The 27,136-nt window shown below is 43.3% G+C and overlaps 1 long non-coding RNA gene across 2 annotated transcripts in view; it reads left to right on the top strand.

The window, feature by feature from the left end:
* The window catches only part of LOC142161506 (uncharacterized), a 60,777-nt gene that overhangs the window by 13,291 nt on the left and 20,350 nt on the right, over positions 1-27,136 (top strand). The window contains exon 2 of one of the 2 annotated variants that reach the window (XR_012693419.1): positions 25,567-27,063. The exons of the other annotated variant lie outside the window; for it this stretch is intronic. This is a non-coding gene — a long non-coding RNA (uncharacterized LOC142161506). The remainder of the gene's footprint in view (positions 1-25,566; positions 27,064-27,136) is intronic. 2 annotated transcript variants of the gene reach the window in all.

The following is a 27,136-nucleotide window of genomic DNA, read 5'->3' as shown; positions in this document are numbered from 1 at the left end:
CTCTTCCTCTGATATGGCAGTTCCTCATTTTCACCATATCCTAGCAACTGCCCTTGATCAAGTGGCTCCAGCGGCACTTCATACTCCACAAAGGCTTCGTTGTCAACCTTGGAACACTAAAGTAGCATGAAATCTACAAAAACTTTCTCATAAAGCAGAACATCACTGGCATAAAGCTTGTACCTCTAATGATTTCAGCACATATACTGCTATCTACCACTCCTTTCGCAATGCTTTGGACACTGCTAAACAAAAAACATACCTCCAATCTCTCATCTATGCTCAGTCTTCTAAACCCAAATGCATTTTTAACACATTTAAATCACTTTTAAACCCTCCCACTCCAAACCCTCCAACTACCATCAGTGCCCAGGATCTTGCTTTCTATTTCAAGGATACGATTGATAAGATCCAACTTGAAATGGTACCATTTCAAGGCTGAACTCTCGACTAACAATCAGCTAAATTCCTTCCCAGCACCCTCTGATACCTTCCCTTCATTTGATCCCTCAAATGAAGAGGAAGTTTCTACTCTCTTCTCATCTTCCTACTATACCTCATGTTCTTTCGATCACATGCCCTCACAAATTGGTAGGTCCATCTCACCTGTGCTCATTCCACCTCAAACTAAAATCTGTAATCTCTCTCTCTCTCTCTCTCTCTCTCTCTCTCTCTACTGGTATCTTTCCAACACTATTCAAGCACACAGTGATAACTCCTATTCTGAAAAAATAAAATTCTGACCCAAACGCTCTCTCAAAATTACCGCCCCAGCTCTCAGCTCCCATGCCCCTCCAAACATCGAGAGACACTCACCTGACCTACTTCCTTTCTGCAAACAACCTACTGGATCCTCTTCAGTCAGGATTTTGCTCTCAACACTCCATAGAGACTGTTCTGATCAAGGTTGTCAATGATTTGATCACAGCTAAAACTAGAGGCCATTACTCTCTTCCAATTCTCCTGGATCTCACTGCTGCATTTGACACTGTTGACCCACTCTCTCCTCATACAAACGCTATAATCCCTAGGTCTTCAAGACACTGTCTAATCCTGGTTCTCATCCTACCTATCTAATCGCTCTTTCATTGTTAATTTGTCTGGAAGAACCTCCTCTCTGGTACCTTTATCAGTTGGAGTACTACAAGGCTCAGTCCTAGGTCCTCTGCTATTATCTATCTACACCGCTTCTCATGAAAAACGAACACCTTTTGATTTCAGTATCATCTTTATGCAGATGATACACAAAATTTTCTATCCTCTCCTGATCTCTCACCATCTGTGTTGTCTCGCGTTACTGTCTTTCTGCCATTTCGTCTTAGTTGTCCTTTTGTAAACTCAAACTCAATCTTTCAAAAACAAAATTAAAAATATTCCCGCCGACCAATAGAAGCTTCCTGCTTGACATTTCTTTTTTTGCTGACATGATCATAAATCCCACCCCGCAAGCTAGCTACCTAGGTGTGATCCTTGATTCACAACTATTCTTTATATCTTAATACATTTACCCCCAGCTCTCTAGACACTGGCCAACTTATTTATCATCGGTGACACTGAACAATGAATACATGCAGGTTTTTATACTTGATACCCTTCCCACAGCCTTAACTTGATGGGCAGGTGACACTTCAACCTACCCTTTAAAAAGGTGTTCTCTCAGTTGCTCTTGTTTGATTGCTCTTACTGCAGACATACCATGTTTGCTTGCTACATTTATGGGAAAAAGACACTTCCAAAGCATGTGAATTAATCAGACACCATACATTTATTTTGTTACACATATGTCCTCCTCCTGTTTATCTTTAAATTAGGTCCACTGCTGCACAAATGTCTAACACTGTTTGCATCATTTCTCTGCAGATTGCCTGCTGAATACTTCCCTTTGTTACATATCCCTCCTTAGCGTCACCAAGTAGGGGGCACGGACTTCACGAGAAATGCATATTTTTGTGACAACGCATCTGCATTTTTATGTAGAATCTCGGGTCTATGTTCTACTAAGAACTTGAAAGTTTGCAGTACAAAGATCCAGTGGGTTGCTTTAGCATTTATCTTTCGGTTGATCTGCATCCATTATAATGGTGCATGATCTGCTACTCTCTGCCTAGGAGATAATAGCGCAGAGTTTCTATAGCCCATTATATGGTGAGACAGTCCTTCTCCACAGTGGTATATTTTTGTTCCCTCGGAAGTAACTTCTGATTTACGAACAGGGCAATGTTTTCTAATTCATCCTACTCTTGCAAGAAGACTGAACCTAAGCCGACACATGGAGGCATCTGTTTAAAGGAAGAACCTCCAAGTAAAGTTCGGTGCCTGGGGAACTAGAGAGAAAAAGAGGGCTAAGCGAAGGTCTGACCAAGCAGCTTCTGCAGAGTCAGACCAGGCTAATCTATCTGGACAACTTCGTTTTAACATGTCGGTAAGTGGAGCAGCTCTAGTGGCGAATGGTTTATGAATCGCCTGTAGTAACCTATAAGCCTATGGAGGTTCATATCTGCGATTTCTTTTCCAGTCTTGACCAATTTTTGACTGCCTTCACTTTGACTATTTGGGGTTTTACTTGCTCTCACTTGACAAATATCCCAAATACTTGTCTTTTATCATAGCTATGGCAGATTTTTCTAGATTAGCTGTTAGTCCTACAGACCTTAATGACGCTAAAACTGCCTCGACTTTGGCCAGATGTCATCTCCAGTCATGGTTATAAATCACTATATCATCTAAATAAGTGTCTGCATAAGCTGTATGGGATTGCAACAACTTTTTCATGTCCAGCAAGCAAGTCCAAAGTATCAACAAGATAAATATCTTGTAGAGGTATCAAGTAATTATATTCCAAATCACAAGGGAGCAAGGTTCTGTGGAAGCATCTGGTTCAGACACAAACACAATACTCGAGCAAAGGCTGCTTAACAGGAAGTGCCTTTTCTTGGCCCAAACAGGAAATGAGATCCAAGATGGAATCTTCCTGAGACAGTTCTGGCCATCGTGGATAAGGGCTATTGTAAGGGCAAGTTCATATCAGAGATCCAAGATGGAAACTTCATGAGGCAATCACGGCCATCTTGAATGAGGGCAAATCTAAGGGCAAGAACATAACAAGGGCCTTGTGCCCTGAATATGGGCTTTTTGCCCCCTCTCTGCCTGGGCTCTGAGCCCACTAACTAGGGCCTTGTGCCCTTCTACCTATGGGCTTATTGCCCCTACCTAGGGCTTTGTGCCCTGTCAGACTATGGGCACTAGCCCCTCACTAGGCCTTGCGGCCTACCTAACTATGGGCACTAGCCCACTAACTAGGGCCTTGTGCCCTTTACACACTATGGGCTTTAAGCCCTCTAACTACCTAATAGGGCCTTGTGCCCAATTGTCCTGGGCCTTTTGCCCCTAACTGTGCCACGGGCCTTGTGCCCGATTTAAGTGCTGAGGCTATACTTACCTGCTCCGCGCAGGATACTCAGCTTGAATGTCAGTCTTCTTTTCCGGATCTTCCAGACCCTCCAGCCGGCGGCACCTCTTCTCCTCTTCGGCGCGGTGTTTCCGGCAGTCTTCTGGGCGGGGGTGCTCTTAGCCCTTACAAGGGCTCCCTGCTGCTTTTGCCGACGTCTTCCACGCTGTCTTCTGGTGGCAGGGTAGCTCTCTGCCCTGACAATTGCACCCTGCCACCTCCGCAGATGTCTTCTTACTTCTTTTCTCCGGACGTCCCACGACGTCCTCTCTTCTCTCCGTCTGCGAACATCTGAAGTAACGGTGTTGCCCGGCTGCTTATATAACCACCGGCGCGACGTCATCACTGGGTGCGCCGCAATCGCTCATTGGCTCGCCGCAGCACCAATCCTTTGAACGGCCGGAGGTGAGCCAGGATTGGCTTACTTATCCGGCTGCCGATTGGTCAGCAGGGGAAGGTGAGTCCTGATTGGCTCATCTTTCCTCTGCCGACAGGACCTGCGGAAAGAAATAAATACTCACCAGTGCTGGATCGCAGGAACGGTAAGTATATTTCCTTTTCTTTCTTCGCCCTCTTCATGGGCACAGCACCCAGGTCCATCTTCACCCTCTTCACGGGCACAGCATCCAGATCCGCAGGGCATATTTCTACAGCCCTTTGGAAGGAGGTAAGTGCCCCATGCAACCCAAAGGGTAAGACTTTCTATTGGAAGAAATGGAAAATGTAGTCTTTGGCTTGGCTAAGCAAGTGAGGGAACTTGTCAATACCCCTTGGTTAAGTCAAGAATAGCTGTTATGACTAACGGCTCATTTAAATAAGCTACTAGAACCAGATTGGTAGAGATCTTCACCTATAGCAGCCCCCTTTCCCATGGAACTAGTTTGTTCAGAGGTACTTGGATGCCCCTAGGACTTAGCTTTATAGTAGTAGTAGCTTATCACAAACAACCCGTAGTGCAAGGGATAACAAGAAAACTGGAGGCAGGTGTCAGGAGCAGGCCAAAAGTCGTGGGTCCATAGAAAATAGGAACACCAATAAACAAGCCAGGTCAGGACAGGCAGCAAATGTCGAAAACCAAGATACAGGCAAAAGGGCACAGGCATTCTAGCGAGGTCCAAGGAAAAAACAGAGGTCACAATGGGAAATCAGATCAGGAATAGCTGGATATTCACAGGAACAAGGAAACAGGTCATCAATTAATGCATAACAGGAACGCTATAACCATCAGGGATGCTAAGCCCTTTCCGCCTTAAATGTAAACAAAAGTGCCCCTAATCAGTCCAGCTGGCTGATAAACTAAATTATTATTACTACTTTAATGCGCACGCGCCTGACTGTCCAGCTGGTCGGGCCAAGGGGTTGAATGTAGCACATCCCAACCGCTGCCATGCTGACGGCCAGGACAATTAAATTGAAGTGACGTCCCAGCTGTTGCCATAGTATCAAACTGGGATACGCTGTGTAGCCGCCTAAAGTCATTACAGAACCTAATGCTCTCATTGGATTTTGGAACTAGAACAGTAGGACTGTTCTACTCACCAATGTATTTCTCACTTCAGCTTATTTGGATTCTGCTTTACAACAACTCCTGGCGGGGTGACAATGTCACATTCAATTAAAGCAGTGCACACAGGAATGGAAAAGAAGATACCCCTGTTTTCGAATTATCATTTCCTCAGTCTGAATTTCTTCTGAAATTTGCTTTCCTGGGTTGAAATCAGGACTAGGGGCCTGATTCATGAAGGATCGTAAATGAAGAGGTATCTTATTTCAGTCTCCTGGACAAAAGCATGTTACAATGCAAGGGGTGCAAACTAGTTTTCTGTTTTGCACATAAGTTAAATACTGACTGTTTTTTCATGTAGCACACAAATATCAACTTTAAATTTCAGTGTACAAATAAGCTATGAAGTATTTGTGTGCTACATAAAAAAAACAGTCAGTATTTAACTTATGTGCAAAACAGAAAACTAGTTTGCACCTCTTGCATTATAACATGGTTTTGTCCAGGAGACTGAAATAAGATACCTCTTCATTTAAGATTGTTAATGAATCAGGCCCTAGGACCTTGTCCCCAGGCTTGACAGATCGAATTACAGCACTTTTATCATAATTTCTCTTCTGTTGTTCCTGAGCCTCTTTTACATATCTTTCCTAGCCTCTCATACATTTGGGACACAAATTGTACCAGATTTGGAGCCTTGCTGCTTCCAACCTTCCTTTAACATATCCAAGATTCTACTGGACTATCTCCGGAACAATAATTCAAAGGGACTAAACACTTTTGAGCCTTGAGGTACCTCACAGATGGCAGATATCAAATATGGGATAAGAGTGTCCCAATCTTTTTTTTCCTGCACAACGGCTATTCTGAGTATGTTCTTTAATGTGTGGGTAAAGTGTCGTTTGTGGATGGTACACGGAGGTGTGAAGAGCCATGACCCCAAAAAATTAGCACATGTCCTTCATCAGCTTAGACATGAATGGAGTGCCCTGCTATGTGAGAATTTCCTTAGGTATTCAAATTCTTTAGCTATTATGCTAGACTTTTGTTCCATAGGGGATAAGAGGCAAGACCAGTAATACCTTTTCACTGCTATGTGTACACCCGGCTAGTAAAACCTGAGCAGAACTCGTTCCTGTATTTTACTATCCCCCAGGTGTCCCCCGCAGTCATATGTATATGCTGCTTTTATCACTAACAGTGCTTGAACCTGAGGAACCATTAACTGTTGTACCTTTAACCACTGTATAATAGCAACTCTATTCAGAAAGTTATTTTTAACAAAAAATATGGTATACCTTCTGCAGACAGGGCGGCTATCACTACATCATTCACTTCAGTCCCACATTTAAAGGCATGTTCTAAAGTTGCATTGTTAAATTGGTCACGAGCAAAGTTCTGCAGAGGAAACAAAATTGGTATTGCGGACCAGTCCATATCCTCATTGATAGAGGGTGGGTTCATCCGTGACATCTCCATCCAATGCTACTTTGGACTGTTCATGCTTCCCCTCCCGTGGATACTTTTGCAAAACTCCTGCTTTGACTTCCAGGTGTCACACACCGCTCTCTGGGTATCTCCACCCGAGTCTCAGCACACCAATCCTCACATTAATTCTCCTCATTGTGCAGGCTGTCAGCAGCAGTTTGCACCTGTGCTATGCTTCACCTGTGTTATGGCCTGTGTAGGATTGGTAAATCCTCCTTTATAAGGCTCCTCCCCTCGCCTTTTCACTGCTGGCTCTTCGAGTCTACACCTGGCCTGTACCAGCTGCCTACGCTCCATTGTATCTACCCCTACTATCTATTCTGCATGCACCGCAGACCTCTGATGATCCGTTCCACATCCTTGTGGTAATAGCTGTGGTTCACCGTCTGCTGCATAACCTGGATACCGCTGATCTCTGCTCACCCGTTCCATTCGTTAGTGGTAATCGCTGTAATCAAAGCCTGCTATCTACTCTGCATGCACCGCTGACCTCCACTGATCCGTTCCACATCCTTGTGGTAATAACTGTGGCTCACCGTCTGCTGCATACCCTGTACTCCTTTGAACTTTGCATACATGTTCCACTCCTTAGTGGTATTTGCTGTGATCAACGACCACTATCTATTCAGCATGTATCGTTGACCTCCACTGATCCATTTCACTTCCCAGTGGTACAGCCGTGGTTCATCGTCTGCTGCATACTGTTTACTCCATTGAACTTTGCATACATGTTGCACCCCTTGGTGGTAATTGCTGTGATCATCATTTGCTATTAGACTGTATATCTCTGGGTTACTCCTCAGAGTCAAGTTGCCTCTCAAAGCCACCTCTCTATCTGTCTCACTGGAAACTCTCCTAGAGGGCCGCGACCTGCAGGGTGGAAGCCGCTGAAGCTCAAATCTCCTTTCAGGGATCCCTGGTGAATACCTTCCACTCTGTTAGACTCCGTGCCTCTGGGGAAGTCTAGCCAATACCAGCTGAGACAGCAGGATCTCACTCATTCTTTGTGTACAAAACCTGACACCAGGATAGAATTCCGGTGTGGCCATTCCCAAAGAGCGAAGTCCAGATGTTGTGGGATTTTTAGCATTCTTGTGGCTTCCGACCATTGTATCAGTTGCCGGCATGTCCAGCCGGACTCGTTCACCGAGGACCTCTTTGAACAGTGGGAAGTCTCACCCCAAAATGAGTAGATTTGGGAGTTGTTGCACTATGGCAGTCACCACCATTAACTGATTTTTAAGTGTGAATAGCAGAAGTGTTCTCTCATACTCCTCCATTGTCCCATGTATGTAAAGGAACCTCACCTTGGCCAACAGAGTAGTTATGGTTTTAGGCAATGCCGATCTGGAAACCAATGCGAGCTCGCTCCCTGACACAACCAAAGCTAAAACAAGATTTTGGTTGATAAGCACAGTTACTTGGAATAAACAAGGACTTCTAGACTTTGACGGATGCCGGGAGAACGTTACCTGCCTGACTGCATTATGCCAACTGTGAGATTTGGTGGAGGAGGGATAATGGTATGGGGCTGTGTTTTATGGTTTGGGCTAGGCCCCTTATCTGTAGTGAAGGGCAATCTTAATACTTCAGCATACCAAGTGATTTTGGACAATACTATGTTTCCAACTTTGTGGCAACAGTTTGGGAAAGACCCTTTTCTATTCCAACATGACTGTGCCCCAGTGCACAAAGCAAGTACTACAAAGATATGGTTTGATGAGTTTGGTGTGGAAGAACTTGACTGGCCCTCTCAGAGCCCTGACCTCAACCCCATTGAACACCTTTGGGATGAACTGGAACGGAGATTGCAAGCCAGGCATTCTCGTCCAACATCCGTGCCTGCCCTCATAGATGCTCTACAGAATGAAAATAGACACAAATTCCCACAGAAAAAAAAATCCAACATCTTGTGGAAAGCCTTCCAAGAGGATTGGAAGTTGTTATCGATGCAAAAGGAGGGGCAACTAAATATTAAAGTATATGTATTTCAATATAATGTCATTACAGTTCCTGTTGGTGTAATGGTCAAGCATTTGATTACCATTGTCCACACAGTATGTGTGTGTGTGTGTGTGTGTGTGTGTGTGTGTGTGTGTGTGTGTGTGTGATTTTATATATATATATATATATATATATATATATATATATATATATTGTGTAACAAAGGGGGGCATTTTTCTGACAGGAGGCAGAGAAAGTATACAAAGAGAATAAAACATTGGCACAGTTATGCACCTAGGTGGAGATTAAACCAGGTAAAACGTATGTGTAGTTTAAAGTTTGTTAACTTACATGATTTCCTCTCAGCAAACAGACAGGGTGTGTCTGTGCAAACAGAGACACTGATGGGTGTTTTCTTTTAAAGAGAAGGTGGGTGTGTCACCTGTCCATCAAGCTAAGGCTGGGGGAGGAGTAACATGTATAAAAGCTTGTTTGTGCCATTTGTTCGGGGAGATCAATGCTGGGGAAGCTGGCTGGTCTTGAGAGAGCTGAGCTATGTCTAGCTAGCGTTTAGGGTCTCCAAGAAATGCTGTGAAATCTGTACGGTGTCAAAACATTTACCATCCTGACAATAAAACCACGTAAAAAGGAAGAAGTTGTTCGCGTGTGCTTCTGCAGTAGCGGGCTTTTGCCACAATATATATATATATATATATATATATATATATATATATATATATATATATATATATATATATATACACATATATATATATACATATATATATACACATACATACATACATACTAGAGATGCTCGGGCTCGGTTCCCCGAGAACTGAACATACCCGAACTTAGCAGATCTGTGTACCAAGTTGAGCCGACTCTTTACTTTCGTGCGACCTCGGAATTGAAAATGAGGCAAAACATCATTGTTACGTCATCGGATCTCGCGAGTTTTGGATTCTATAAGTGCCACCCTCCACGGAGATCCAGCGCCATTTCACAGAGGGACAGAAAAGGGATGACACGGTTCTTGGCAGTCTCTAGTGCAGTTGGGCAGCATAATAGCTAGAAAAGAAAGAGGAGGGGTAGCAGTGTTCAGTGAGTCTCCAGTGACATTCAGGAGAGCTCCATTGCTAATTGTCATTGTTGAAATAGAAATAGGGACTGGTAGTTTTGGTCTAAATCTGCAGTCACATTGTACTGTGTTATCTAGCTAACACACCAACAGACAGGGGTGGATTGGGCACTTAGAGTGGCACTGGAAAAATTCCTGAAGTGGCATCATGTGGGCGGGGCAAAATAAATTGTGGGTGAAGCCAACACAAAAATAGACAGGATTTTTATCGTTAAGGCCTATGACCAATCCTCCCCTGGGATTAGTGATGCTTTTCTTGCACATGGTCACTCTTCAAGGTTTGCTACTACTCTACGTTAGTACAGTAAATTTGGGATGTTTAATATGAAATAGGTAGCTTATTATTGTATGAATTTATCAGTGGCACTTTCTTTCAACCAATAGTCAAAGTGGGCTGGTATAAGGTGGTATGCTATACAACCACTTCTACTGCCTTCTTTGTAAACCTAGCAAATTCCATTTGCTTACATTTTTCATATCGCCACTTCTAAATTTCCATTTCAACCACAGCTTTTACCAATAGGGTACTCATATCGAAAGCGCACTTGCCAACATTTGAAAATAACATCTATGCACGCTTTGCTGCAGGGTAACTGAATCTGTACCAGTTGTGTACTGAACTCTTTATGCAGATCAATGACACTACAGTCCTAACCCAGCTGATTATATTTACATTTCCACAGAAAAATGTTCCTTATCTAGGCCTTTCCATCGACAGTCAACAGAGAGCAATCATGGGTATGTTGGGTGTATGCATTATTAATAAATATTTTAATTGAAAATTAAGACTAGTCACACTAAATTCTATTCTCAGTCTACTTATAAGTCATCTAGCATAGCAATTTCCCCAGGACGAGCACAGTTTTCTCAGTAATGTCAGAGCTTAGGGTACTTGCAGAAAAAGCAGAGAGAGATTTGCTATCCAGATACAGTGATCATGAATCACTCAGTGAACCTTCACTTCAGATGACAAAAATACTTGATAAAATAATTTGGGAACTTTACATTAACCAATAAAATTATTTTGGGAAACACCAACATAAAATATAGATCAATGACAATCAATACCATTCATGCTAACCTTCACAGGGTTAAAAAGATCCTGTAAAACATCACCTAAATGCAGTGTTGACATTTGTATGGAATGGTGGTTGGACTGTAGGATAATGATATCTAACTATTAATTATTTGCAGGGAACTTATTTGTAGGCTAAATAATGATACTCTGATGCTTAACAGATTGTTTAACTTTAATTATTATTGTTTTTGTTAGAGAGTATAGCTGATATTCCCTTATTAAATGACAAATAATTATTGTAGATTTTCATGCATAAAAAAAAATCAAGCATGCAGAATGCAGATTTTAATTCACAGATTGGGTATGCCCAAAATATGATATTACTTTACCAAGTGACTAATTGACACTCAAAGATGACAAGAACAATTTTACCTTTGCTTAAACCATGTGCGCTGACTAAAAATGTCCCCATGCACCCCTCTGACTTAGAAATAGCTTGAGCAAATCCCACACTGCTCACTACTATAATTCCTGCTGACACAAAAAAAAAAAAATAGGACTATTTTGCTTGTGGCACTCTAAAGGATACTTGAAGGAGTTGGTGTGGGTGATCGTGTAGAGGTTCTCACTGTGTAGCATAATGGTCTATGGTAGGTGCGAGTGATTCATTGACAGATATGTTGGTATGGTGTGTTGTATTTTTGTATAGTACAAATTGTCATTAGTTCACTAACTTGCCTGTGTCGGCGCTGCTCAGCTCTGTGATGTAGGAGACATCCGTCTGGGTGGAGCTGAAGTGAGTCACATGAGAGCCTCTGCAGTCCCTGCTCTGTGACTGACAGCCTCACAATTCGCTGCCAGGACAGAGTCACTGCCGGGATGACCCCCTCCTGGACAAATGGGATAGCAGAAGCCCACCACCATCCCCCTGCCCGACAAGAGACAAAAAATATGTACAGAAAGAAAAAATACATGAGGTGGCCTCATTAGGCCAACAGTCTACCGGGAAAATTCCGGGTAAGGCCTATGGCCAACCGCCCCTGCCAACAGGACAGTTCCATTGCTAGTTGTCATTGCTGAAATAGAAATAATAGGGCTGGCAGTCTTGGTCTAAATCTGCAGTCATATTGTACGGTGTTATCAAAATGGATTCACAGCAGTACACAGAAGACCAGGAGCACCAAACAGCTGCTGGCACCAGTCATGATGATAATAATCACTCTACGTCATCTTCTAAAGCCTATGTTAAAGTGCATAGTGTTTTTAAGTCTGGGAAACAAAAATGTATAAAAACACCTGTCACGGTTCTCACAAAGGAATTCAGTAGATGCAGCGAATCCTAGAGATTCGTACAGATTTGCACTACTCCAGCACGGCGCGGAGTCTAACGAGGAGATGGTTTTCACCAAGAACCGCCGCAAAGCAGTATGGGCTTAGCCGCGTCTGCCTCGCAAGTCGCGTTCCCCACTAAGACGTACTACTGTACAGAAGCCCTTGGGAAGGCTACAGGGAATAGCACCGTAGGATGAGTGGCAGTTCTGCAGACAGATGTAGCGTGGATGCAGGAGATGAGCGTCAGCTCTGCAGACCACTGTGTGGTGGATGTAGCAGGAGAAGCATCAGCTCTGCGGACAACTGGAGAGTAGACTCAGAATATGAGCGCCAGCTTTGCAGACCACTGTGTGGCAAGTGAAGCAGGAGAAGCATCAGCTCTGCGGACAACAGCAGAGTAAACTCAGGAGATGAGCGTCAGCTCTGTAGACAAAAGACAGGACACGTAGGGAGCCACTTCTATCACCTGGAGGTGACTCAAAGAACAGGCACAGAAGAATGGGAGGAGGTGCCTTTTAAACTTGCCACCAGGGAGAGGGACCAATCAGGAGGAGGCAGAGGGATTAGTGCAGTTGCCGAGTCTGCGCATGCGCAGACCCAGTTCCAAGATGGCGGCGCCCAGCGGGAAGCGGAGCGCCGAGAACAGGTAAGTCTGCCGGGTGTCGGGTGCGCAGCCCGAACACCCAGCGCGTGATAACACCTTTTACCTTGGTCCAAAAAAAATACCTGTAATCCAGGCAAAGTTATCTGCAGAAAAAAATAAAATTGAAAACATGTCATTCTACACACGCAGTGGCAAGGAAAGAATGAGGCCTTCACCTTTCTGTATGAGTGCTAGTTCTGTAACTGTCACTGAGGCATCTTTTTATAAAGTCTGTCATGACCAAGCAAGACCTTGTCATTCTCACTCCAAAAATGGTGTTCAAATATTTTTACGTGTAAAAGCCAAGCTGGAAGAAAACAGTAAGGCATTAGAGGAAAATGTATGTTCACATTCAGAAATGACACAAATCCCTGAGGAGAGTCTATCCATGAGTGCTATGTGTAAGCCTGACCTTTCTGATAGTGTACCCCTAAAAAAGGTCCCTTTCAGCATTTCTGCAGATGTGTGCACAAACAGCCCAAGTGTAGCCGGTGATACACAAATTGAGGATGCCACTTTGGAATTGCAACAGGATGAGGGGGATATTTGTGTAGCTGATGAGGGCGCTAATGAGGATGTTGATGAGGATGATGTTGTTTGTGCAAGTCCTGCACCAGTGGAAGCAGTTCTTGTACGTGATAAGAAGAAGGCCATTGTCATGCCTGGGCATAAGGCCAAAAAATCCACCTCTTATGTGTGGAATTATTTTTACCCAAATCCTGACAACAGTTGTCTAGCCATTTGTAGCGTTTGTAAAACAACAGTAAGTAGAGGTAGGGACCATAATCATCTAGTAACCTCATCCATGTTATGCCATTTGAAGCAAGTTCACGGCAAGCTGTTAAGAAAATTGGAAACTTATGCTAAAAAAATAACAAGCAGTCCAGCATCAACTAGGTCCCTTCTCTCAGCTAGATCCCGCCACCTGCAATCTACACCCACAACACTGTCCTCATCAATATCCTTAGTAGCGATTTGAGTTAGTCCTGCATCCAAGTTGCTAAGGCTAGATGACTCTTCCCCTAATCAGGACTCCACAGAAGAATCCTTGAGCGTTAGGCCCTTGCTGCTGCTCCTGCTGCTGTGGGTGGATCTTCATCACAGAAGCAGACCAAGAAGAAAACTACTAATAGTTTACAACAATTGACTGTTATGCAATCCTTTGCAAGAGGAAGTAAGTATGAAAGCTGTCACCCTGTCGCAAAGCGGATCACAGATGCCATGGCGACTATGCTAGTATTAGACCTGCGTTGATTATAAAAGAAAAATGTTGTCCGGCGCTCAGAAACAAACAGAATTTAAAAATCACTGTGTCAGCATAAACATAAAGGAGAATTTTGTGCACAATATAGCTATATTGGGGTTAAGCTCACCTGCCGGACGTCAAGGCATCTCCTGTAGGCGAGTCCCTAAGCTAGTGATACAAATTTACATTCAGGCTGTTCCATTTAAAACCTTCCCCTGAACCTCCATCTTATAAAGCCTGCAGCACTTTTGTAGGGAGTGGTCAACTCCCAAAAAACTAGAAAATAGTGAAAAAAAAAAAAGGGCGCTTCTTTAAATTAATGAAATGTGTACAAGTGTATAAAATCATTTGAAACGGCAGCCAAGGACATTGCAGCCACCTTACAAAGGTGCTGCAGGCTTTATAAGATGGAGGTTCAGGGGAAGGTTTTAAATGGAACACCCTGAATGTAAATTTGTATCACTAGCTTAGGGACTCGCCTACAGGAGATGCCTTGACGTCCGGCAGGTGAGCTTAACCCCAATATAGCTATATTGTGCACAAAATTCTCCTTTATGTTTATGCTGACACAGTGATTTTTAAATTCTGTTTGTTTCTGAGCGCCAGACAACATTTTTCTTTTATTTGCACTTGCACATTGGTCCTATTTGTCCTTGGCTGCCTACTCAAACTCAATGTTTCAAAATTGAGCTAATATTTCATCATTCAACAGCAACTATTTATCTGACATCATTATTTCTGTTTATAACATCACAATAAACCATAAACCATCCCCTCATAATCTGCTGATTTGACTGTTGCAATGACTCTAACCAGGCTTTTATCCCTACAGTTTATTTTGATTGTAGAAGCTAGACTAATTTTCATTATCTTTCTCTTACTGCTGATCCATTTGGCCTCTGACTTGTAGTTTACAGAATCAAATATAAAATATGTTTACTAATATACAAAGGTATTAACAAAAGTGACCAAACATACATCTCTTTCCTAGTCTTATTTTTTTTTTCAATCCAACCTCTCTGCTTTGTGTTAGGAATCCCAGTGCATTCACAAAGTGCAACGGAAGTGTCTTTATTCAGGAAAATATATTAACAAAGATAAGTCAAATCCACGGATAACAGGTTCCAAAAGAGACTGTATAGTAAAATGGCAGGAACAAGTAAGATAAGTTTACCCCAGTCCAGAAGGCACAATGCTGTTCAGTAAAGCAGACAGAGTCCAGGGATCAAATAGAGACCAGACAAACAAATCCAAATAGCCAGGCAGAGATCAAGCAAATAGGCGAGGTCCAGAAGTCTGTCCAAAAGGTCAGGGCAACAGGCAAAACAGCGTGGTCCAAGGTACAGGCAGGGGTCATACACAGAAGTTCAGTCCAGCAGGTATATACCAAATAGCATAGGAGCAGGTTAGCAGCAGCCAGGAAAAAATGGAGGAACTGCTCAGAGCACAGCTAGAGGCAGGTACTTAAAGCAGTGCAACAGGTGCAGTTCTAATTAGCATCAGACAAGGAGATTAACTCCTTCAGGCATGTTGCAGAGTTCAGGAGCAGGACAGCAGCAGCACCTCTGATGGATTATAGGTACTGCTGCCAGATACAAAACAAAGGCAGTCATAACATAGTCCCCCCCTTTAAGGAGCGGATACCAGATGCTCCATACATGCTCCCTTCAGGTTTTTCTCCTCTTCTTTTTCTTTTTATTAGATCTCCCTGGAGACACAATTGGGCTCTTCTCTAATGGAGTACAGAGAAGACCCAATTCTACAGAAGCAGAAGAATTGTAAAGTTCGTCCACTAACTCTCTAGTATCCTCCACAAATTCACTTTCAGAGTCTGAGTCCCAGCCTAGAGTTGGGATAGGACCTTTTATTTTATCACCAGATGATGATATGCCCAAAATGCCAGTCACCAAGGTTGGTGTATGTTGTGACTGAAGTGGCAAAGCAAAGGTTTTTCCATTCTTGTTAACTTTCTCCGTAGGTGACCTAGACTGTGATGGAAGACACATTCATAGAGGTCTTATGGACAAGTGCAGGAACTGATGCACAGGCTGGAACAGGCACAGAAAAATCGTGATCAGATGACTTGACTGTGGATGGAGTGTACCTCTGACAAACAGCATTAACAAAGTCCATGGTATTATGAATAATGGGGTCATCGGAATTTAGTAATGAGAAGGCCCAGGTTTGTGGCTCCCCTCTAAAACACATAATAATTGAACCCACTTGGTTAAATTGGTCAACAAAATAATCCGGACATTCTTGAAACTGTTTCATGGAAAGTTCGAGTACCGTAACAAACTGTTTGCTGTCTCCATCAAAGAAGACTGGAGGAGGGTCTGATGACTCGGAAGAGGCTTTTGGGCATTCAGGCTCAATAGCAGTCTCTGGAGAGTACCCAGCTTGTGCAGCAGTCTCTGGAGAGTCCTCAACTGGAACGGCAGAGCAGGAGTCCCCGACTGGGATTGCAAGATGGGCACACTTGACGGGAAGACCGTACTGGGCACAGCACTTTGGCTGGATTGAGCTGTGAGATGCCTCAGAGCAGACAGCACTGTGAGATGCCTCAGAGCAGATAGCACTGGGAGATGCCTCAGAGCAGACAGCACTGGGAGATGCCTCAGAGCAGACAGTACCAAGTGGTAACTCGGGCTGGACCGCATGGACAGGCAACTCGGGCTGGACCGCATGGACAGGCAACTCGGGCTGGACCGCATGGACAGGCAACTCGGTAGGGGACTGGAGGGACAGGGCCCTCTCTGGAACGGGCTGGAAGGACAGGGCCCTCTCTGGAATGGGCTGGAGGGACAGGGCCCTCTCTGGAGCAGACTGTAAGGGCAGCGCCCCCTCTGGAGCAAACTGTAAGGGCAGCGCCCCCTCTGGAGCAGACTGTAAGGGCAGCGCCCTCTCTGGAGCAGACTGTAAGGGCAGCGCCCTCTCTGGAGCAGACTGTAAGGGGAGCACCCCCTCTGGAGCAGACTGTAAGGGCAGCGCCCCCTCTGGAGCAGACTGTAAGGGCAGCGCCCCCTCTGGAGCAGACTGTAAGGGCAGCGCCCCCTCTGGAGCAGACTGTAAGGGCAGCGCCCCCTCGGGAGCTGAAGACTCGGGAGTAGAGGCAGCGGCTGAAGACCCGGGAGTAGAGGCAGCGGACTCAGGACCGGACACAGCGGACTCAGGACCGGACACAGCGGACTCAGGACCGGACACAGCGGACTCAGGACCGGACACAGCGGACTCAGGACTGAAGGCAGAGGCTGGCACCTCGGAACAGGAGGCAATGACCGGAGACTCAGTGCTGGCGGTAGCTGGAACTGGCATCAGAGGACAGGCAGTAGCTGGAACTGGCACCGCAGGACAGACGGCAACTGGAACTGGAGGATTAGGCTGAAGTAAAGCAACAGGAGGTGACGTGCAGAAAAATCCAGGGTCTGGAGAGGAGCACACTGAAGGCTGCTCCATAGGATGTTGTGGTCTGCAGAGCGGACAACTTTGTAAGAAATGTTCGCCACTGGAGCAGTAGAGGCATAGTTTACCAATCCTTCTGCGCCATTGTTCCTCCTCAGTGAGAGGGAGACGCAGGTAGCTTGGTCGTTTAGAATCCCTAATGGTAGGGACCGCTGGCAATACCATAGATGCAGCACCAATGTCAGAAAAAGTTCTGGGAGGCTTCTCTGCAGTCTGAATGCTTTCATTAGAGGAGTTTGTTGCTTTAAAATCAGAATTAGTGTTGAAATTACTTATCACAGCAGCAGGAAGAGTTTTAAGCAGTTCTTGGAGTAAAGTGGATAGTTGTATGATTTGGTAATGGAGCTGAACAATGTCCATTTGCAGCATTTGTAATTGTGGATTTACAGACATGTCTAATAGCCAAACACAGAGTTCAATGCAACAACACTAGGAATTCCAGGACTAAGGCAGAGGGCGTGCAATCAGCAGGCCCAGATTGTATGGCAGTTCATCATGTTATGAATCCCAGTGCATTCACAAAGTGCAACGGAAGTGTCTTTATTCAGGTAAATATATTAACAAAGATAAGTCAAATCCACGGATAACAGGTTTCAAAAGAGACTGTATAGTAAAATGGCAGGAACAAGTATAATAAGTTTACCCCAGTCCAGAAGGCACAAGGCTGTCCAGTAAAGCAGACAGAGTCCAGGGATCAAATAGAGACCAGACAAACAAATCTAAATAGCCAGGCAGAGATCAAGCAAATAGGCGAGGTCCAGAAGTCTGTCCAAAAGGTCAGGGCAACAGACAAAACAGCGTGGTCCAAGGTACAGGCAAATGATTCGGGGTCTCAGGCAAGCAGGCAAGGTCCAAGGTACAGGCAGGGGTCATACACAGAAGTTCAGTCCAGCAGGTATATACCAAATAGCACAGGAGCAGATTAGCAGCAGCCAGGAACAAATGGATGAACTGCTCAGAGCACAGCTAGAGGCAGGTACTTAAATCAGTGCAACAGGTGCAGTTCAGACAAGGAGATTAACTCCTTCAGGCATGTTGCAGAGTTCAGGAGCAGGACAGCAGCAGCCCTTCTGATGGATTATAGGTACTGCTGCCAGATACAAAACAAAGGCAGTCATAACACTTTGTCAAGATTTACACCTCTCACACAAGAAGATGTTGAAGTAGTTTATGCTTTATTATACTCAAAACAATATTCTTCTATCAGTGATCTTGCGGAAGAGAGAACAACACCAGCAGCTGAAAAGAGGTGTCAAATAACTGAAAAAAAACCCACAAGTACATCACTGTACTTATTCTAAAGTTGAATTGTATTGATGCAGAGGAGTGCAAGACAACAACACCTTCAGCATAGGAAAAAAATCATTCCCAATCCAATAATGAAACTGGATTACTTCCCTAAATCATAGTTATAATTGCAGAAACAAATCATCAACTAATCCAATTATTTTTAAAATTTAATGAGTTAAACTTCCATCACCTTTCTTTCAATTGTAGAGGATGTTCCCTTGTCATCTGTAGAGATCTGGGAATGAAAAGTTAACCTTATCTAGTATTTCTTTATCCAATAAGTAATTTTTTATAATTATTTCAGTTGTGCGTCACTGACCTGCTCTTTGTTAATACTTTTACACAGTGTCATCTAAAAATATAGACCTCTATTACTCTAACCAATTTACAATGTTATTATGTTTGATATCTATGGGGTATATAATTAATTTGTCAATACTGAACCTGTTGACAGCCAGACTGTCAAAACTAAAATATCGACAGTCAGAATGTCGACAGGTTCATTGTATTGTTGTGGTTAAAGCGGCGGCATTGTGACTGTCAACAGTTTTTAAAGCTCACAATGTCAACAAATAACAATGTCACCTCCAGGCACTGGACCAGCTGGCACTGGCAATACAGATTATATTGGCATAGCAGTTCCTTCATAAAACCATGCTAACCTTGAAAACAGTTTTATTTTCTTACTATAATCTCTTAGAATGCTCTTCAAATACTTTATCCAAAAAAGTATCAGGTTTACTGGTCTATAAATTCCTGGATTTAATTTTGCCTCATATTGTAGTGAAACTCTCACTCTGGCTCTGCCTACCTATTTACCTGTGTATAAGTTGTGTTGGGTAGATGAGTCCCCTTTGGTAAGCACTATCATCATATAGCGCCACTAATTCCGCAGTGCGGTACAGAGAACGCAATTACATCAGTCCCTGCCCTAATAGTGCTTACAGTCTAAAATCCCTAACATACTCACACACAAAGACAAATACGCACAGACTAGGGTAATTTTGATAGCAGTCAATTAACCTACTAGTAAAGAGAAGAGAAGACATAGCTCTTCATCATCATCATCATCATCATCATCATCTATTTATTTATATAAATATAACTCATTCACATCATTCCCTGCCCCATTGGAGCTTACAATCTAAATCCCCTAACACACACACAGAGACTGAGAGAGACTAAGGGCAATTTAATAGCAGCCAATTAACCTACTAGTATGTTTTTCTAGTGTGGGAGGAAACCAGAGCACCTAGAGGAAACCCACGGAAACACGGGGAGAACAATCAAACTCCACGCAGATAAAGCCATGGTCAGGAATTAAACTCATGATCCCAGTGCTGTGAGGCAGAAGTGCTAACCACTAAGCAACCGTGCTGTCCACTATCTGCTTGGTTATGCAATAGAACTTCTGGAAGTGTGCAAAGTGACCAGTTGTCCCCAACTTTATTAGATTGTTCCTTCTTTGCACTGAGGATATGCAGAGTATGGAACTTACAACATGTTTACATTGCAAGTATCTGCCAAGTGATTCAAATATGCAAGGGACAGTAGTCCCTGGATCACTGTCTGCTAATGTCCCAAGTGGTGTTAAGAGACTGACCATAATCAATAGGATTGTTTTACCTACTCCTACAGATGTAGAGGCTGCTCATCAACTTCCACTGTGGCTTCAGCAACTCAGCTGTCACTTGCTTGAAAGGGCACCAGGAGTAGCTGTAGGAGATCCAAACTCTGGTTCTTTCTAGTCTGCAGAAAAGACCTGACACATTGCAGACTCCTGATCAACAAGGCACTATCAGGGTAGTGTGACTGGATCACTGATAAATAACTTCTGGTACAAAAATATTTAAAGGAAATAGCACAGGGCTTATTTATATAATGCACATGCACTTATTTTTGATATTGTGTTTATTTTGAGAAAGGAAATCATTATTTCTGAGACCAGGTTGAAAATTTGTTTTTCTGTTTTAGCCTTTCTAAAGTAAATGCCTTATTTCTGATGTATATATCTGATACAATGAGCCTTTCTGTATGGAGGTTTTTTGTGTATTGGGATGTGTTTTGTATGGAAGTGTCATTGTTTGGGGTTTGTAAGGTTGCTAGTGGAAACCTCCAATTAGGCAAATGGATAGGGAGTCTGATAGCAGGAAATGCCTGCTCTGGCCAAAAGCCCAGCAGGGGGTCGTTACTGTGGGGCCTTTAGTCAGAGTGTTCAAACCTTTCTGAACATTGCGAACAGCATGTGATGCACGACATCACAGTGTTTCTAGAATTTCACAGATAAGTGTAAATATTGTTAGCTTTGCAATGCATCTAAATCTATGTTTTGGTAAACAGGTTACATCCTGATTCTAAAAATAGCCTGTGTCTAAACTGTATAAAAGCTACTGGCTTGTATTGAAAACTTGTTCTTCTTGTTTCTGACCTGATCACTGGTACCTCCAACCAGTGTGAGAGCAAATAACATCTTACTTCAAAGACCTGCTTGGAAACATCTTCAATATTGCTGTATTCCTGTGACCTGCAGAATAGACCCCAAATCTAATCCGTTCTCTGACTGGTAATGAGGTTGGACCCCGCTTTTCCGGTACCACCACTCTGCCTGCAACCCTGAAGCCCTGGTCAGTGTGATAGGCCAGGGGGGATCCATCCACAGCATCCCTGATCCATAGTAAGAGGTCAGGAGTATCATGAGTTCAATTCCCGACCATGGCCTTATCTGTGAGGAGTTTGTATGTTCTCCCCGTGTTTGCGTGGGTTTCCTCCGGGTGCTCCGGTTTCCTCCCACACTCCAAAAACATACTGGTAGGTTAATTGGCTGCTAACAAATTGACCCTAGTCTGTCTGTGTGTGTGTGTGTGTATGTTAGGGAATTTAGACTGTAAGCTCCAATGGGGCAGGGACTGATGTGGGTGAGTTCTCTGTACAGCGCTGCAGAATTAGTGGCGCTATATAAATAAATGGTGATGATGATGAGTACCAGCCCACATACACCAGCAACTCACAGCATCAGTTACCCAGAAGAAACCCGGTACTGGATGCCGGTAAGGAGTTCAGTGGTAGCAGCATTTGTAAGCCCCTCCTACTGTGGCAAGAGAGCGTATTTGGCATAACAAAAGAAACGGTGGCAAAGTAAGCCCAGCCGGTTCCCATCAACAACAGACAGGGTGGCATAGGCGTCCACCCTGTCACAGGTAGTAAAATCTCTTATTCTTATTTATGCCAGGCCTCCTTTTTCTCTGACATGAACGCAGAAGTTATAGGCAGAGTATTTCCTGCCAGTCCAGGATTGGTGTCAGCAGCATATTTTCAGCCTATAGAATCGCTTAAATACCTTCATTGTTTTTTCCTGCTCCTCCCCAATTAGGTCTCACCTTGAATGGTGATAAAATGAGATACAGCTGCTTCCATAGCTCTTCTGTGTCCACACCTGTGAGGACACCGGGGTTTGAACTGTACTTCTCTAGATACCTGGCCCTCTAGGTTCACACATCACACAGATAAGGAGGCAAAAAAGAGATAATAACCTCTTTCTTTACGAAATGTTTACAAGCAACGTAAATCCAACAGTGCTCCCCAAGGAAAATGCATTCCCCCACCAAATATAACAAAGTGTCAGAAACTTCACCAGTGTCAGCAAAAACCCCAACAAAGTCCCAAGCAGGTTACCTCACAGCTCAGAGTCCCAACAGTCACAAACTCCTAACAGCAAAGTCCCCAGTTGAACAATCAAAGTGAGTAAGTGGGCCAGGGGTTGCAATCCACTTGACCAACTCTCCACCAGCTTGGTGGGACTCTGGGTATCCGTCTCCATAAGAATCTAGTCTCATTAGGTCACCAGAATCTATCTTCCAATGGAGTGATGACAAATCAGTCTCAAAGATACAGTTCCCGATTTGACTGAGCAGGTTCCTGGTTGAAACGGTCTCCTCTGGCACTGATCCAGTATGACTACTCAACATCAGTTCAAGTCCTTCTCCATGGAAATCCCACTGCAACAACCAGGATGTCCCTCCAGAGTTCCCCTTTTCTCTCCGTTTCAATTCCCCCAGTCATTGCCCCCTCCCTGGGCCAACCATCTGGGCCATGACCTCTCTTCGTTGGAGGTGGCTGGACTTTGGATGATTAGGGGTGGTGGTAAAATTTGACCTCAGCAATAGCCCACCTGCTGTTTCCCTGACATCAAGTCTGGTTTTGGAACATGTTGGGACAATGGTCAGTCAATAATCAAATACCATCTCCTAATCTTAGATAGAGTCCAGAACCTTCCATTTTTAACCCCTTCCACTACTTGGTGATGTGTCAAGGTCCTCAGCTGTTCCTTACTTCCTGTGGGCAGCGTTCCCCTCCCTCTTTGGTCACAAAACAATGCTGGATCCAGCCACCGGGTGGCATTTAATAAACTGGGTAGACTGGTTGTCAGGATCTTCCTCCGCCTGCATTGCAGCATCATTCCAGGATGCTGTTTTCCTCTGCAACTCCTGTCTGCTAGTCTAATATTTAATCCCTGCAGTACTTCTGGCTTACCAGAGGGGCTGCTATTGTACTTTTTCCCCTTTACCCTCACTAGCAGGAGTTAACCTTCTGCTTTTCTTAATTGCTGCACCTGTGTTTGCCTATTTATGCCTGCTTCCCACAGTTCACCTTGCTGTTCAAAGTTGTTACTGTTCTTGTTTCTCTTGGACTTACTGCAAGTTGCTAGCTGTCATCACTGTTCCTGGCTATTCATCTCACTCAGCTAGTTCACCGGTACCCGCTGTATTTTAGGCTACTTACCTGTATCCAACCACACCCGTGGTCTGTACCTTTCCTACATTGTTTTGGATTAATTTTGTTCAATAAAACTGTTACATTTTTTTTTATCATACTCTGAGCTCCACAGCTGTCAATAGTATTCCAGCTATTAGCACAGAAATGTGAGAGTATGACCAGCCCAAAGAACAGCATTGGAGCCGTTTGAAAGATTTTCTGCTTCAGACATTATTTCCTGGGTCTCAAGCTGCCATCTGAATCTATTTTTTTTCTGCTTTGCAATTAATTGAACTGGCGTTATTACAGACTTTACAGGATGATATTATCCTGCTATGCTCTCAGCTAGCGCAGCTCACAGCATTACTTACAGATCCAATCAACAAACTCTCAAATATTGTGTCTCCCAGTTCTCCCAGTACAATGTTGTTGATTTTCTTCATTCCACTTCATCTGCTACTGATTCTATGCTGGATGCACCTCTCTATAATGCTATTACATATATACAGTTATCTAAGAACTACTACATAGCAAAACACAAGCCTGCTGGTTGCCCATGCCCCCATCTGACTGAGGAGGAGAGATGGCGCAGAAGGATTAGAAAACTATGCCTCTACTGTGCCAGTAACGAACATTACTTAAAAGACTGTACATTTCACCCTGATCTGTTCCCAGGAAAGGGTCCTAACTTGCTAGTTGTACTCGCCTCTCCTGAGGTGCCAGTTCTACTCACCTCTCCAGAGGTGCCAGTGACCTCTGGCTCGGACTACTGGCTTTGGATATCAGTGACTTCTATTGAACTACTTCAATAAATCTACTGCTTAGTTCACAACTGCCTTATATATATTCTTCCTCCGACAACCTAACCAGTAAAATGCCTATGTTGATGAACAGTGATAATTACATATGGAAAATGGTACTGTATGTCTTTAAAAGGCTCTAGAGTCTTGCATGCTTGTACCTTGCCTGGCATGCATCACCCCTCATTAATCACAAGTGAGCCTCTAGCCGTCCCACTTTAGACACCATCAGAAGTAAGGAAGTGCATTCATCATGAGAGAGGAGCCATTGGAGAGGCACATAGATGATCTAAGGGGCGGCTAGTGGGGCCATTTGCAGAGTGAGTGAGTAAAAGCAGGAGGGTAGGAGATTGCATGACAGGGGAAGGAACAGAAAGACAGAGAGGAATGAATGATAGAAAGAGAATCAGAACGACCAAATGAGAAAAGGAAATTAATTGTAAGGAGCAAGCAAAGAGAAACAGCTGAGGGAGGACTTAGGGAGTTCTAAGAATAGAAATGTTACAGGCTGGTGACTAGACACAGAGATGAGATGGCAGAATGAATTCACTAGTGAGGAAGAGACTTGAGCATAATGGACTTCAAACATCAGTGAGAGAAATTGAGAGAAACACAAAGGGAAGTTCAGTAAGATTTAGATCAAGAGTTTTATAGAGAAGTAGTAGTAAATATAGAAATTGGAGTTAGAATAGAGAAAATTAGCAGTGCCACATAGACCACTACCATACAAGCAGCAGAGAGCTTTACAAGTATCAACAGACCAACACCACGAGAAAATCCACCATTTTCATTATATTTTACAAGTGATTTCATTATATTTTACCAGGCATTATGGAAGAGGGACCCCATGCTGCAGGTTTCTCTACTATACTGCCACTCGCTCTGGCTGGCAAAGCCTAGTGCTGGTACTAGTAAATTCAGTGGAGCCCCATGCTTTTGGTCCCCACATTTATGCTAGTACATACCTAACGTAATCTGGCTAAGCTGTTTTGCTGGGGAACTCTGTTTTTTTTTTTTTAATTATTTATTTATTTCATTCATTTTGACTTCTACTAATAGTCAATATCATCAGCACAGATCTTGCACCACAGGGGAAACAGCCGCAACAGATATGACTTTCTTGAGTGTATTTGTGGTTTCTTCCCCCTCAGTGATAGTACGTATAAGCATTAGCACACCCTTACTTACTAAGCTCGCCTGCTACTTCCACCATTCCGCCTCTCTACGCTTAGTGGAGGTAGGTCTCAGTCTGAGATGTATCCTATTGCACTTACAAGTCAGTCTTAGATCTACATGAGGCCCTAAATATACTAACCACATCATTAATGTTTTTGAATCAGTCATATATAGTAGATGAATATTCCGCCATGAAGAGTGTGCTTTACATAAACAAATACTATATGATATGTGCTCAGCTATTGCTATAGACATTGTTTCATATTCCTACTTTATAGTCTTATAATATGCATATTTATGACTTATGTAATTTGTCTTATAGTGTCACAAGATTTAACAGAAGCCCCAACAACACAGACAACCAGTGAGCAAGTACAATTATAATTTCAATGGAAACTATTTAAAAACTAAATTAAGTAATTATGAGCTCTAATGTGACCCATTCTTTTCCGAAGCTGGGTAAGGATGACAAGTATCATGTCTTCATCAGCTACAGTAGTGGAGACTCCATCTGGGTGACTGGCCTTATCCATAAACTGGAGGAACATTTTCCTAGCCTCAAGATCTGTTTTCATGAGAGGGACTTTGTCCCAGGAAAAACAATAATAGACAATATGGTTGAGTGTATCCAGAGCAGCAAAAAGACCTTGGTGGTATTGAGTCCAGATTTTGTACGCAGCCGTTGGTGCCTCTTTGAGGCCAATCTCTCTATGTTCCAGGACTGTCTGGCACACAAAGCTATTGTCCCCATCATGCTGAAACCATGTCCAGTGCCTCTTCATTTCAGTCATTTAACTTACCTTGAAGCTGAAGATGAACACTTCTTTGATAAACTGTGCCAAGTACTTCTTAGCAATAATGATCAAATGATTAATTCTAAATTAGTCCATTATCAGCCATCTTATTTGTACAATGGAAAGACCATTCTTACATTGCCTGCTGTCAATGAGCTTGGTGAAAGTTGGCAACCTGGGATCTTTTCTTCTGCTCCTGTGCCTGATTCACTTAGAGCTGTTTTGGATGACTCAAGAATTTATAAGGAAGCCATTGAAATAATTAATGATATTCCTATTTCTCGTTCCTGTTTACGTTTTATGATCTTTAAAGTATTGTTGTGCATTTATTTATTTATTTTATTCCTTTCTAATACAGCCCTTTGTATTGGTGCTATGGCAAGTTCAAATGTAAAATTTGGATTTGTAATATTTGTGCCCATTGCAATGGTGAGTTTGTTTCTGATACCAATTATGTTTATTCACATTTTATCCTGGAAGTCAGGGGAGGCCAAGATAGTCACTCAAAGAATGGTTCGGAAAACAAGTCAAGCAAACCTCATCTTCAATAAAGTTTCTGTTCTGGCTGGCTGCCCTTCCAGATCCCAGATGTACTTTGTCTATGTATCTTTATACCAATGCAAGGAGACATTTCATACCTCATTTGGTCATGGTAATCCATTGGCCTCAGAAATGTGGGAGAAGGCTATTGTCAATTATTCTTCTGATTATGCATGTTGCTTAGCAAAAAAACATTTCCCTTTCATCTGTACATCTCCTCCTGGACACCTAGATGATGGGATCTGTTTCTGTCAGTACGTCGCCACACTACTGGACATGAAAAAATGATTACTACTTAAAATCGTTGTGCTGTACATAGTGCTACTTATTTGTTACTGTGCTAGACTTGATTTAATTTTGCCTAGATTGCTTTTTGATAACTATTTTCCGATATAAAATATATTTTCCCTATGTGCAGCAAACTTTCTGTATTTATATTGTAGGTTCACAGCCATGCAGGATAGATCCAAGTGAAATAAAGTATGGTTAGTAGTGCTGTTAAGTGTACTGATATGTCAGTAAAATGCATATGGTAAATTGCATCCTTTGGTGGACAGC

This window comes from Mixophyes fleayi, chromosome 6 (assembly GCF_038048845.1).
Source record: "Mixophyes fleayi isolate aMixFle1 chromosome 6, aMixFle1.hap1, whole genome shotgun sequence".
NCBI lineage: Eukaryota > Metazoa > Chordata > Amphibia > Anura > Limnodynastidae > Mixophyes > Mixophyes fleayi.
Note: the sequence above shows the minus strand (reverse complement) of the source record. Positions and strands in the feature narration are given on the sequence as shown.